This window comes from Neovison vison, chromosome 4 (assembly GCF_020171115.1).
Source record: "Neovison vison isolate M4711 chromosome 4, ASM_NN_V1, whole genome shotgun sequence".
In the NCBI taxonomy this organism is placed as follows: Eukaryota; Metazoa; Chordata; class Mammalia; order Carnivora; family Mustelidae; genus Neogale; species Neogale vison.
Genome location: NC_058094.1, coordinates 101,499,738 through 101,512,034, shown reverse-complemented (window position 1 = coordinate 101,512,034; position 12,297 = coordinate 101,499,738).

Here is a 12,297-nt window from a genome sequence, read left to right as displayed (position 1 = left end):
TTCACCCCAGATCCACCAGAACGAACTGGCCATATTCCTCAGCTGCAATTGTCAAAGGAGGTGTGCTTTTCAGGTATCCATGCGGGAGTGCTCTGTTACCCAAACTTTCCACATGGCAGACCCTGGAGCAAATAAACCAGACACCCCCTGTCCGGTAGAAGGAAACCTTTTGTTTGGAGTATCTCACACGCCTCAGCGTGTGAAATCCTCCATGGCCTCTTGACGCCACCCCTCCATTTGTCAGTCATCATAGACACAAACACCAGTATGAGCAAACATCTGACATCCAGCTTTACTCCGGTGCTGGATATCTGGAATCAGCCACCGCACACTGGAACTGCCTTTTGCTTGGCACTGAATTGAACCATAGCTTGGGTTTACAATTCCATCCTCACCCTACTAGTCCCCAAGCCCTCTGGATAGGGAATTCTGGAGCCACATCGCAGCTTTCTGCCTTCCCCTTAGAAAGAAGAAGTGCCTGGTGATTCTTTCCAGAAACGCTACATGAGGACCAATCTGCTAGGCCCTTGAGGGATCCCCGATTTATAGTCACCCCTGGCCACTGGTTCTTGTCAAAAGAGCCTGAGCCCTCAACTCATATCAACCACTCAGAGAGTCAGGTCCATATCCAGCATGTGAGACCGGCCATGTCTCAGGTCCCTCATCTCTACCCATCCTTGGTATTCAGGCATCTGTCCCCAGACCTTTGCTGGAAGCCCTGCCAATGGGAGAACCTGAAGCACAATAAAGATCTCCTCCTTCCCCATGGCAATAAACCTGGCTGTTGGGATGGGTGTCCAACACTCAAAGGCGAGCCAGCTACAAGACCAATGAGACCACACCCACTCTTGAGGGCCGTTCTGGGCGCAAACAGGAATTGTGACCCACAGCCTGAGCATTCTTTCAAAAAATCTATCTCAGTTGCACCACCATGATCCTGCATTATAGGCCTCATACCCCTCTAGGCACAAACCCTAAAATTTGGTGGGATTTTCCAGGTGCCCAGACCCAGAGCCCGTCTCTGGAATCCCTGTTTTGGAGCACCCCTAAGATGGAAAACAGCACTCTTCCCTTCCCCGAAAAAGCCATCAAACTATGGGGAGCCACTAGAATCCATAGAGAGGAAAAGTCTCCCATGGAACCATGAGAACACACCTGCATTCCAAGGCCATCCTGGACACACAATCCAGAGAGAAAAGACTGTGCTAGCGCCTTCCAGTCACCCTAATTACAGTTCCAGAAAAGCTGTCCTCCAAGTCTATGCATTGGGCTTGCGATCTCCTCCCCACTCACCCTAATCCGAATTTGTGTTTGTAGACTTCTCTACCAAAACTATGGCACACATGCCATCCAGGAAGGGGTCTCTGGATCCACACCACAGGACTGTCCCTGCCAGCCCCAAGGAAACTGTGCCCGTCACAGTTGCCCAAACCGTCTAGATTAGGAGAAAACTGCAAGGACCCTGAGCCTACCCCAATTTTGGCGGTAGCTCTGAATGCAAAGGCATAGTCTGAAACACCCTGATCACCTACATCACGCAGACAGCCTAATCAATGGTCCTGAGTCATAATAGTGAACCTAACATGCCCTAAGGACGTATTGGAACCCTAGATTATGTTTTCAGACATCTTTCCTCAGAGGCCTGTTCTGGAATGCAAACTTATGATACAACATGTGGTACCTGGGCCACACAACAGAACATCCCCTCCTCAGAAGTAAACCGTGCCCTTCCATCTGTGCCAAAGCCCAGTTTACTAGAGTCCTGCACAGTACCTTTGCCACCAGCACAACCCCAGGGTAGTAGAATCCTGCACAGTACCTTAACCACCAGCACAATCTAAGATCTCCCTGGTAACAAACCAGCATTGTGGCCCATTTGCAAGAGAGTCCATGTCAACTCAAAGACTTGGTACTTCGCTCCAGAGACACCAGAATGAACCTGCCATGTTCCTCAGCTGCAATGGTCAATGGAGTTGAGCTTTCCAGCCATCCATGCAGTAGAGCTCTGCTACCCAAACTTTCCACATGGAGGGCCCTTGAGCAAATAAACCAGACTCCACCTTTCCAGTAGAATGAAAACTTGCTGTTTGGAGTAGCTCATAAGCCTCAATGAGAAAAACCCTTCATGGCTTTTTGATACTATCCCTCCGTTTGTCAGTCTTCAAAGACACAAACTCCAGTGTGAGCAAATATCTGATATCTGCCCTTACTCTGGTGCTGGATATCTCAAATAAGCTGATGCACATAGGAACTGCCTTCCACGTGGCACTGAAATGAACCGTAGCTTGTGTTTACAATTCCATCCTCACCCAACTGGTCCCCAAGCCCTCTTGGTAGGGAATTCCGGAGCCACAACACAGCATTCTGCCTTCCCTACAGGATGAAGTGCATACTGAGTCTGGCCAGAAACCTCACATGAGGATCAATCTGCTCGGCCCTTGAGGGAACTCCGATTTAAAGGTTGCCCTAGCCACTAGTGCTTCTCGGCCTTTTAGCTAAGATCAAGTGCACTAGTGCTGTGTCTGACAGAGCCTGAGCCCCGACCTAGTGTCAGTCACCAGAGAGTGTGCCCCATATCTAGCATTTGGGATTGCCATGGCCCAAGAACGTAATCTATACCCATCCTTGGTATTCAGGCACCTGTTCCCTGCCAATGGGGGAACCTGAAGCACAATAGAGAACTCCTCCTTCGTCATGGCAGGAAACTTGGCTGTTGGGATGGGTGCCCAAACCTCAAAGGGGGAGCCAGTTAAAGGACCAATGAGACCACGCCAAATCCTGAGGGCCACCTTGGGCTCAAATAGGCATTGTGACCCTCAGCCTGAGCATGCTTTCAAGCAATCTCTCAGTTGCACCACCATGATCCCGCATTGAATGCCTCATATACTGTTAGGCCCAAATCCTAACCTTGGTGGGATGTCCCAGACGCCCAGAACCAGAGCCTGTTTCTGGAATCCCTGTTTTGGGGCACCCCTTAGATGGAAAACAGCACACTTCCTTCCCCGAAAAAGCCACCAAATTATGGAGAGCCGCCAGCATCCATAGAGTGCAAAATTCTCCCATGGATCCATAAGACCACACCTGCATTCTGAGCCCATCCTGGACACAAAATGCAGGAGGAAAAGCCTGTTCTACTGCCATCCATTCACTCTAATTAAAGTTCCTGACGAGCTGTCTCCAGGTCTACGCATTGGGCCTGGGATCACATCGCCACAAATCACTAACGCAAATTTGTGTTTCCAGACTTCTCTCCCAAAACCATGGCTCACATGCCCACCAGAATGGGATCACTGGAGTCACACTACAGAACTCTTGCTGCCATCCCCAAGGACACTGTGCATATCATATTTGCCCAAACCTTCCAGGTTAGGAGAAACCTGTAAGGCCCCTGAGCCCACCCCAATACTGCCGGCCACTCAGGACGCAAATGCACAGTCTGAAACAGTCTGATCACCTACATCCAGGGAGACAGCCAGGTCAATGATTGTGACTTAGAAGATTGAACCTGAAAAGACCCTAGACCCTCAATGGAACCCCTTAGGTTTTCAGGCATCTGTTTTCAGGGTCTTATTCTGGAATACCAATTTATGCCACATCATGTGGTCCCTGAGCCACACGACAGAACATCTCCTGTCCCCAGAAGGATACAGTGCACTTCACCTTTGCAAAACTCTCAGTATAGGAGAATCCTGCATTGCACCTTAGCAACCAGCACATTCTAAGATCTCCTTGGTAACAAACCAACATTATGGCCAATCTGTAAGAGATTCCTTGTCAACTCAAGGCCTTGGTACTTCGCTCCAGAGCCACCAGAACGAACCTGCCATGCTCCTCAGCTGCAATGGTCTATGGAGTGTGCTTTCCAGGCATCCATGCCTGAGAACTCTGTTTCACAAACTTTCCACATGGGGAACCTAGAGCAAACAAACCAGACTTCACCTGCCCTGTAGAAGGAAAACTTACTGTTTGGAGCAGTTCACAGGCCTCAGCGTGTGAACTCCTCCATGGCGTCTTGATGCCACCCCTCCATTGGTCGGTCATCATAGACACAAACTCAACTGTGAGCTAACATCTGACATCCACCCTTATTCCAGTGCTGGATGTCTGGAATAAACCACTGCACATTGAAACTGCCTTCCGCTTGGCACTTAATTGAACTGACGCTTGTGTTTACAATTCCATTCTCTCCCGACTGGTCCACATGCCCTCTTGATAGAGAAATCTGGAGGCACAACACAGCATTCTGCCTTCTCTATAGAAAGAAGTACCTGGTGAGTCTGGCCAGAAACCCCACATGAGGATCAATCTGCTGGGCCCTCGATGGAACACCGATTTATAGGTTGCCCTGGCCACTAGTGCACTGTCGGAAAGAGGCAGAGCCCCGACCTACAGTCAGTCACCAGAGAGTGGGCCCCACATCTAGCATTTGGGATTGCTATGGCCCAAGTATGTCATCTCTACCCATCCTTGATATTCAGGCACCTGTCCCCAGACCTTGGCTGGAATCCCTGCCAATGGGAGAACCTGAAGCTCAATAGAGAACTCCCCTTTCCCCATGGCAATAAATATGTCTGTTGGAATGGTGTCCAACACTCCCCTCCAGGGGGAGCCAGTTACAACATCAATGAGACCACACCCACACCTGTGGGATGTCCTGGGAACAAACAGGCATTGTGACCCTAGCCTGAGCATGATTTCAAATAATCCCTCTCAGTTGCACCTCCATGATCCCACAATGCAGGTCTCATATGCCCCTAGGCACAAATCCTAACCCTTGTTGGGATGTCCCAGATGCCCAGAAACAGAGTCCGTCTCTGGAATCCCTGTTTTGCGGCACCCCTAAAATGGAAAACAGCACTCTTCCTTCCCCAAAAAAGCCACCAAACTATGGGGAGCCACCAGGATCTATAGAGAGGAAAAGTCTCCCATGGACCCATGAGGCCACACCTGCATTCTGAGTTCATCCTGGACACACAATCCAGAAAGAAAAGCCTGTGCTACTGCCTTCCAGTCACCGTAATAAAAGTTTCAGATAGGCTACCCTCCAGGTCTATGCTTTGGGCATGCTATCTCCTTGCCACTCACCCTAATCTGAATTTGTGTTTGCTGAATTATCAACCTAAACCTTGGCACACATGACCTCCAGGATAGGGTCTCTGGATCCACCCCACAGGAATGTCCCTACCATCCCTAAGGAAACTGCCCGTCACAGTTGCCCAAACCTTCTATATTAGGAGAAACCTGCAAGGCCCCTGAGCCTACCCTAATATTGGCGTTCCCTCTGTATGAAAATGCACAGTCTGAAACACCCTGTTTATCTACATCCAGGCAGACAGCCAAATCAATGGTCCTGTGTCAGATTAGTGAACCTAACATGCTCCTGGGACATCATCAGAACTCTAGATTCGGTTTTCAGACATCGGTCCTCAGAGGCCTGTTCAGCAATGCAAACTTATGATTCTACATGTGGTCCCTGGGCCACACAACAGAACATCTCCTGTCCCAAGGAAAAAACCATGCCCTTCCATCTGAGCCAAAGCCCAGGGTAGTAGAATTTTGCACAACACCTTAGCACATTCTAAGGTCTCCCATTGTAATAAAACATCATTGTGGCCCATCTGCAAGAAATTCCATGTCATTTCAAGGACTTGGTACTCGCTCCAGAGACAGCAAAACAAACCTTCCATGTTCCTCAGCTGCAATGGTCTATGGAGTTGAGCTTTCCAGGCATCCATGCGGTACAGCTCTGCTACCCAAACTTTCCAAACGGGGTACCTGGAGCAAATAAACCAGACTCCATGTGTCCAGTAGAACAAAACCTTGCTCTTTGGAGCAGCTCATAAGCCTCAACATGAAAACCACTCCATGGTCTTTTGAAGCCACCCCTCCATTAGTCAGTCATCATAGACACAAACTCCAGTGTGAGCAAATATCTGACATCTGCCCTTACTCAGGTACTGGATGTCTTGAATAAGCCGCTGCATGTAGAAATTGCCTTCCGTTTGGCAATGAATTTAACCATTCTTGTGTTTAAAATTCCATCCTCACCCACCTTGTCCCCAAGCCCTCTTGATAGGGAATTCTGGAGCCACAACACAGCATTCTGCCTTCCCTATAAAAAGAAGTGCCTGGTGACTCTGGCCAGAAACCCCACATGAGGATCAATCTGCTTGGCTGTCAAGGGAACCCCGATTTATAAGTTGCCCTGGCCACTAGTGCTGTGTCTGACAGAGCCTGAGCCACGACCTAGTGTCAGTCACCAGAGAGTGGGTCCCACATCTAGCATTTGGGATTGCCATGGATAAGTATGTCATCTCTAACCATCCTTGGTATTCAGGCACCTCTCCCCAGACCTTGGCTGGAATCCCTGCCAATGGGGGAACCTGGAGCACAATAGAAAACTCTTCCTTTCTCATGGCAGGACATTTTGCTGTTCAGATGGGTGTCCAAGCCTCAAAAAGGGAACCATTTACAAGATCAATGAGATCACGCCCACTCCTGACTGCCACCCAAGGCGCAAACAGGCATTGCCACCCTCAGCCTGAGCATGCTTTCAAACAATCCATCTCAGTTGCACCACCATGACCCCGCATTTCAGGCTTCATATGCACCTAGGCTCAAATCCTAACCCTCAGTGGGAGGTCACGTACTCCTAGAACCAGAGCCCATCTCTGGAATCCCTATTTTGGGGCAACCCTAAGATGAAAAACAACACTCTTCCCTTACCCAAAATAGCCACCAAACTATGGAGAACTTTCAGGAATCATAGAGAAGAAAAGTCTCCCATGGACCCATGAGACCACACCTGCATTCCGAGGCCATCCTCTACACACAATCCAGAGAGAAATGCCTGTGCTACTGCCTTCCAGTCACCCTAATTAAAGTTCCTGACAAGCTGCCCTCCAGGTCTACACATTGCACCTGCGATCACATCGCCTCAAAGTCACTAACCCGAATTTGTGTTTCCAGACTTCTCTCCCAACACCATGGCTCATATGCCCACCAGAATGGGATCTCTGGAGCCACACCACAGAACTCTGGCTACCATCCACAAAGAAACTGTGCATAACAGAGTTGCCCAAACCTTCTAGATTAGGAGAAACCTGCAGGGCCCCTGAGCCTACCCCAATATTGACGGTCGCTCTGTACGCAAATGTGCAGTCTGAAACACCCTGATCACCTACATCCAGGCAGACAGCCAAATCAATGGTACTGAGTCAGAATAGTGAACCTAATATGCCCCTGCAACGTCATTGGAACCCTAGATTCAGTTTTCAAACATCTCTCCTCAGAGGCATGCCCTGGAATGCAAACTTATGATACAACATGTGGTCCCTGGGCCGCACAACAGAACATCAACTGTCCCAAGAAGGGAACATTGCCCTTCCATCTATGCAAAAGTCGATGGTAGCAGAATCCTGCACACACCTTAGCCACCAGCACATTCTAAGATCTCCCTTGTAACAAACGAGCATTGTGGCCCATCTGCAAGAGATTCCATGTCAACTCAAGGACTTGGTACTTCGCACCAGAGACACCAGAACGAACCTGCCATGTTCCTCAGCTGCAATGGTCAATGGAGTTGAGCTTTCTAGGCATCCAGGCGGTAGAGCTCTGCTACCCAAACTTTCCACAGGGGGGACCCTGGAGCAAATAAACCACAGTCCAACTGTCCAGTAGAACAAAACCTTGCTCTTTGGTGCAGCTCATAAGCCTCAACGTGAAAACCCCTCCATGGCCTCTTGACACCAGCCCTCCATTAGTCAGTCATCATAGACACAAACTCCAGTATGAGCAAATATCTGCCATCTGCCCTTACTCAGGTACTGGCTATCTCGAATAAGCTGCTGCACATAGAAACTGTCTTCTGCTTGGTGCTGAATTTAACCGTAGCTTGTGTTTACAATTCCATACTCACCCGACTGTCCCCAAGCCCTCTTGATAGGGAATTCTGGAGCCACAATGCAGCATTCTGTTTTCCCTATAGAGAGAAGTGCCCGGTGAGTCTGTCCAGAAACCCCACATGAGGATAAATCTGCTAGGCCCTTGAGGGAACCCCGATTTAAGGTTGCCCTGGCAAGGTGTCTTCAGAACCTGAACACCGACCTAGTGTCAGCCACCAGAGAGTGGGCCCCACATCTAGCATTTGGGATTGCTATGGCCCAGGTATGTCATCTCTACCTATCGTTGGTATTCAGGCACCTGTCCCCAGACATTTGCTGGAATCCCTGCCAGTGGGGGAACCTGAAGCATAATAGAGAACTCCTCCTTCCTCAAGGCAGGAAACTTGGCTCTTGGGATGGATGTCCAACCCACAAAGGGGGAGCCAGTTAAAAGACCAATGAGACCACGCCCACTCCTGAGGGCGGCCCTGGGCACAAACAGGCATTGTGACTGTCATCCTGAGCATGCTTTCAAACAATCCCTCTCTGTTGTACCACCATGATCCCGCATTGCAGGCCTTGTATGCCCCTAAGCCCAAATCCTCACACTTGGTGGGATGTCCCGGAATCCCAGAACAAGACCTGTCTGTGCAATCCCTGTTTTGGGACACCCCTAAGATGGAAAACAGCACTCTTCCCTTCCGGAAAATGCTACCAAACTATCAAGGGAAGCCAGGATCCATAGAGAGGGAAAAGGCTCCCATGGACCCATGAGACGACACCTGCAATCCGAGTTCATCCTGAACACACAATCCAGAGAGAAAATCCTGTGCTACTGCCTTCCAGTCACCCTAATTAAATTTCCTGATGAGCTGCCCTCCAGTTCTACGCATTGGGCCTGAGTACACATCGAAAAAAAGTCACAAACCCGAATTGTGTTTGCAGACTTCTCTACCAAAACCATGGCTCATATGCCCACCAGAATGGGACCTCTGGAGCCACACATCAGGACTCTGGCTGCCATTTCCAAGGTCACTGTGCATATCAGAGTGGGCCAAAAGTTCCAAATTAGGAGAAACCTGTAAGGCCCCTGAGCACACCACACTATTGTTGGCCACTCTGGATGCAAATGCGCAGTCTGAAACACCCTGATCACCTACATCCAGGGAGACAGCCAAGTTAATGATAGTGAGTTAGAAGATTAAACCTAAAATGCCCGTAGGCCCTCAATGGAACCCCATTAGGTTTTCAGGCATCTGTCTTCAGAGGCCTGTTCTGGAATACCAATTAATGTCACATCATTTGGTCACTGAGCCACACACCAGAATATCTCCTGTCCACTGAAGGGTAACGTTCACTTCGACATGTGCCAAATTTTCAGGGAAGGAGAATTCTGCGTGGTACCTTTGTTACCAGCACATTCTAAAATCTCCTTGGTAACAATCCGGCACTGTGGCCCATCTGCAATAGATTCCATGTCAACTCAAGGCTTTGGTACTTCGCCCCAGAGCCACCAGAATGAACCTGCCATATTCCTCAGCTGCAATGGTCAATGGAGGTGTGATTTCCAGGCATCCATGCCAAAGATCTCTGCTTCACAGACTTTCCACATGGGGAACCTAGAGCATACACACCAGACTTCACCTGCCCAGTAGAAGGAAAACGTACTGTTTGGAGAAGCTCACAGTCCTCAGCATGTGAACTCTTCCATGGCCTCTTGACGCCACCCTTCCACTGGTCGGTCATCATAGACAAAACTCATCTGTGAGCAAACATCTGACATCCACCCTTATTTGGGGGCTGAATGTCTTGAATAAACTGCTGCACATTGGAAGTGCCTTCCTCTTTGCGCTGATTTTAACCGTAGCTTTTGTTTATACAGTTCCATCCTCACCTGACTTGTCCCCAAGCCCTCTTGATAGGGAAATCTGGAGCCACAACACAGCATTCTTCCCTCTTGATCGAATGAAGAAGAGATTGGTGAGTCTGCCCAGAAACCCCACATGAGGATCAATCTGCTCGGCCCTCGATTCAAACCCGATTTATACGTTGCCCTGGCCACTAGTGCTGTGTCTGACAGAGCCTGAGCTCCGGCCTAGTGTCTGTAACCAGAGAGTAGGCCCCGCATCTACCATTTGGGATTGCCAAGGCCCAGGTAGGTCATCTCTACACATCCTTGGTATTCAGGCACCTGTGCCCAGACCTTGGCTGGAATCCCTGCCAATGGGGGAACGTGAAGCACAATAGAGAACTACTTCCTCATTGCAGGATATTTGGATGTTGGGATGGGTGTCAAACCCTCAAAGGGGGAGTCAGTTACAAGACCAATGAGGCCACGCCCACTCCTGAGGGCCACCCAGGGCGCAAACAGGCATTGTGACCCTCAGCCTGAGCATGCTTTCAAATAATCCCTCTCTGTTGCACCACATAATGCTGCATTGCAGGCCTCGTGAGCCCCTAGGCCCAAATCCTTACCCTTGGTTGGATGTCCATATGCCCAGTACCTGAGCCCGTCTTTGAAATTCCTGTTTTGGGGCACCCCTAAGTTAGAAAACAGCACTCTTCCCTTCTCCAAAAAGCCACCAAACTATGGAGAGCCTCCAGGATCCATAGAGAGGAAAAGTCTCCCATGGATCCATGAGACCACACCTGCATTCCAAGGCCATCCTGGACACACAATCCAGATAGAAAAGCCTGTGCTAGTGCCTTCCAGTCACCCTAATTAAAGTTCCTGACCACCTGCCCTCCAGCTGTATGTATTGGGTTTGAGATCACTTCACCACAAATTCGCTATCCCGAATTGTGTTTCCAGACTTCTCTCCCAAAACAATGGCTCACATGCCCACCAGAATGGGATCTCTGGAGCCACACTACAGAACTCTTGCTGCCATCCCCAAGGACACTGTGCATATCAGATTTGCCCAAACCTTCCAGATTAGGGGAAACCTCTAAGGCCCCTGAGCCCACCCCAATATTGCCGGCCACTCTGGATGGAAATGCACAGACTGAAACACCCTGATCACCTATATCCAGGGACACAGCCAAGTCAATGATTGTGAGTTAGAAGATTGAACATGAAAAGACCCAAGTCCCTCAATGGAACCCCATTAGGTTTTCAGGCATTTGTCCTCAGGGCACCCCGACCAAGTTTAAGTCACCAGAGAGTGTGCCCCATATCTAGCATTTGGGATAGTCATGGCCCAAGTACGTCTTCTCTACACTCCTTGGTGTTCAGGCACCTGTCCCCAGGCTTTGGCTAGAATCCCTGCCAATGGAGTAACCTGAAGCTCAATAGAGAACTTCTCTTTCCCCATGGCACTAAACCTGGCTGGTGGGATGGTGTCCAACCCTCAAAGGGGGAGCCAGTTATAAGACCAATGAGACCACACCCACTCCTGAGGGCCACCCTGGGCACAAACAGGCATTGTGACCCTCAGCCTGAGCATGCTTTCAAACAATCCCTCTAAGTTTCACCACCATGATCCCGCATTGAAGGCCTGGTACGCCTTTAGGCACAAATCTTTAAACTTGGTGGGATGTCTCAGAGGCACAGAACTAGAGCCCGTCTTTGGAATCCCTGTTTTGGGGCACCCCTAAGATGGAAAGCAGCACTCATCCTTTCCCCGAGAAAGCCACCAAATTATGGGGAGCCACCAGGATCCATAAAGAGGAAAAGTATCCCATGGACCCATGAGAACACACCTGCATTGCAAGGCTATCCTGGACACACAGTCCAGAGAGAAAAGCCTGTGCTATCGCCTTCCAGTCATTCCCAACCGGAGGTTTTGACAGAGCTCCAAAGATTACGTTTCCAATGTTGAGATGAGATTTGTTCTGATGAATGCCTCAGGAATCCCCCATATGCTGGTATTGGAAACCAGGCCTCTGAGGAGTGATGTCTGGAAATCAAAGCAATGGATCTGATTATGGCATAGGGGCCTGTCCGGTTCAATCTGATTATCTGGGGCCATCAGTCTACAGGTCATATTGGAGGTAATTGCTCAGCATGTGTCACATGGCCCCTTTTTGTCAGATCGCCCTTGTTTGTCCCGGGCTGCCAACACTATTGGGATGGACTCAGGGTCTTTGGAGGTTTCTCCTAAACTGTATGGTTGTGGCCAATGGATTGGGGATAATTCCCTTGGAGAGGGCAGGCACAGTCCTGAGGTGTGGCTCCAGGGGCTCCAGCCTGGAGGGTGTGTTGGCCAGGGATGTGAGGACATAAATCTGAAAACACAAATTTGGCTTAGGTTTGGGGACTTAGTTATGGCAGGCACGGTCTATATACCTTGAGGAGAACTCGGGGATATGAACAAAGGGCGAGTGTGAGGGGCTTGCTCAAACTTTTGTCACTGGATTTTGTGTCAACCATGGCTGTGGAATGTCGGAGTGGCCACATGGCCATGGACAAGTT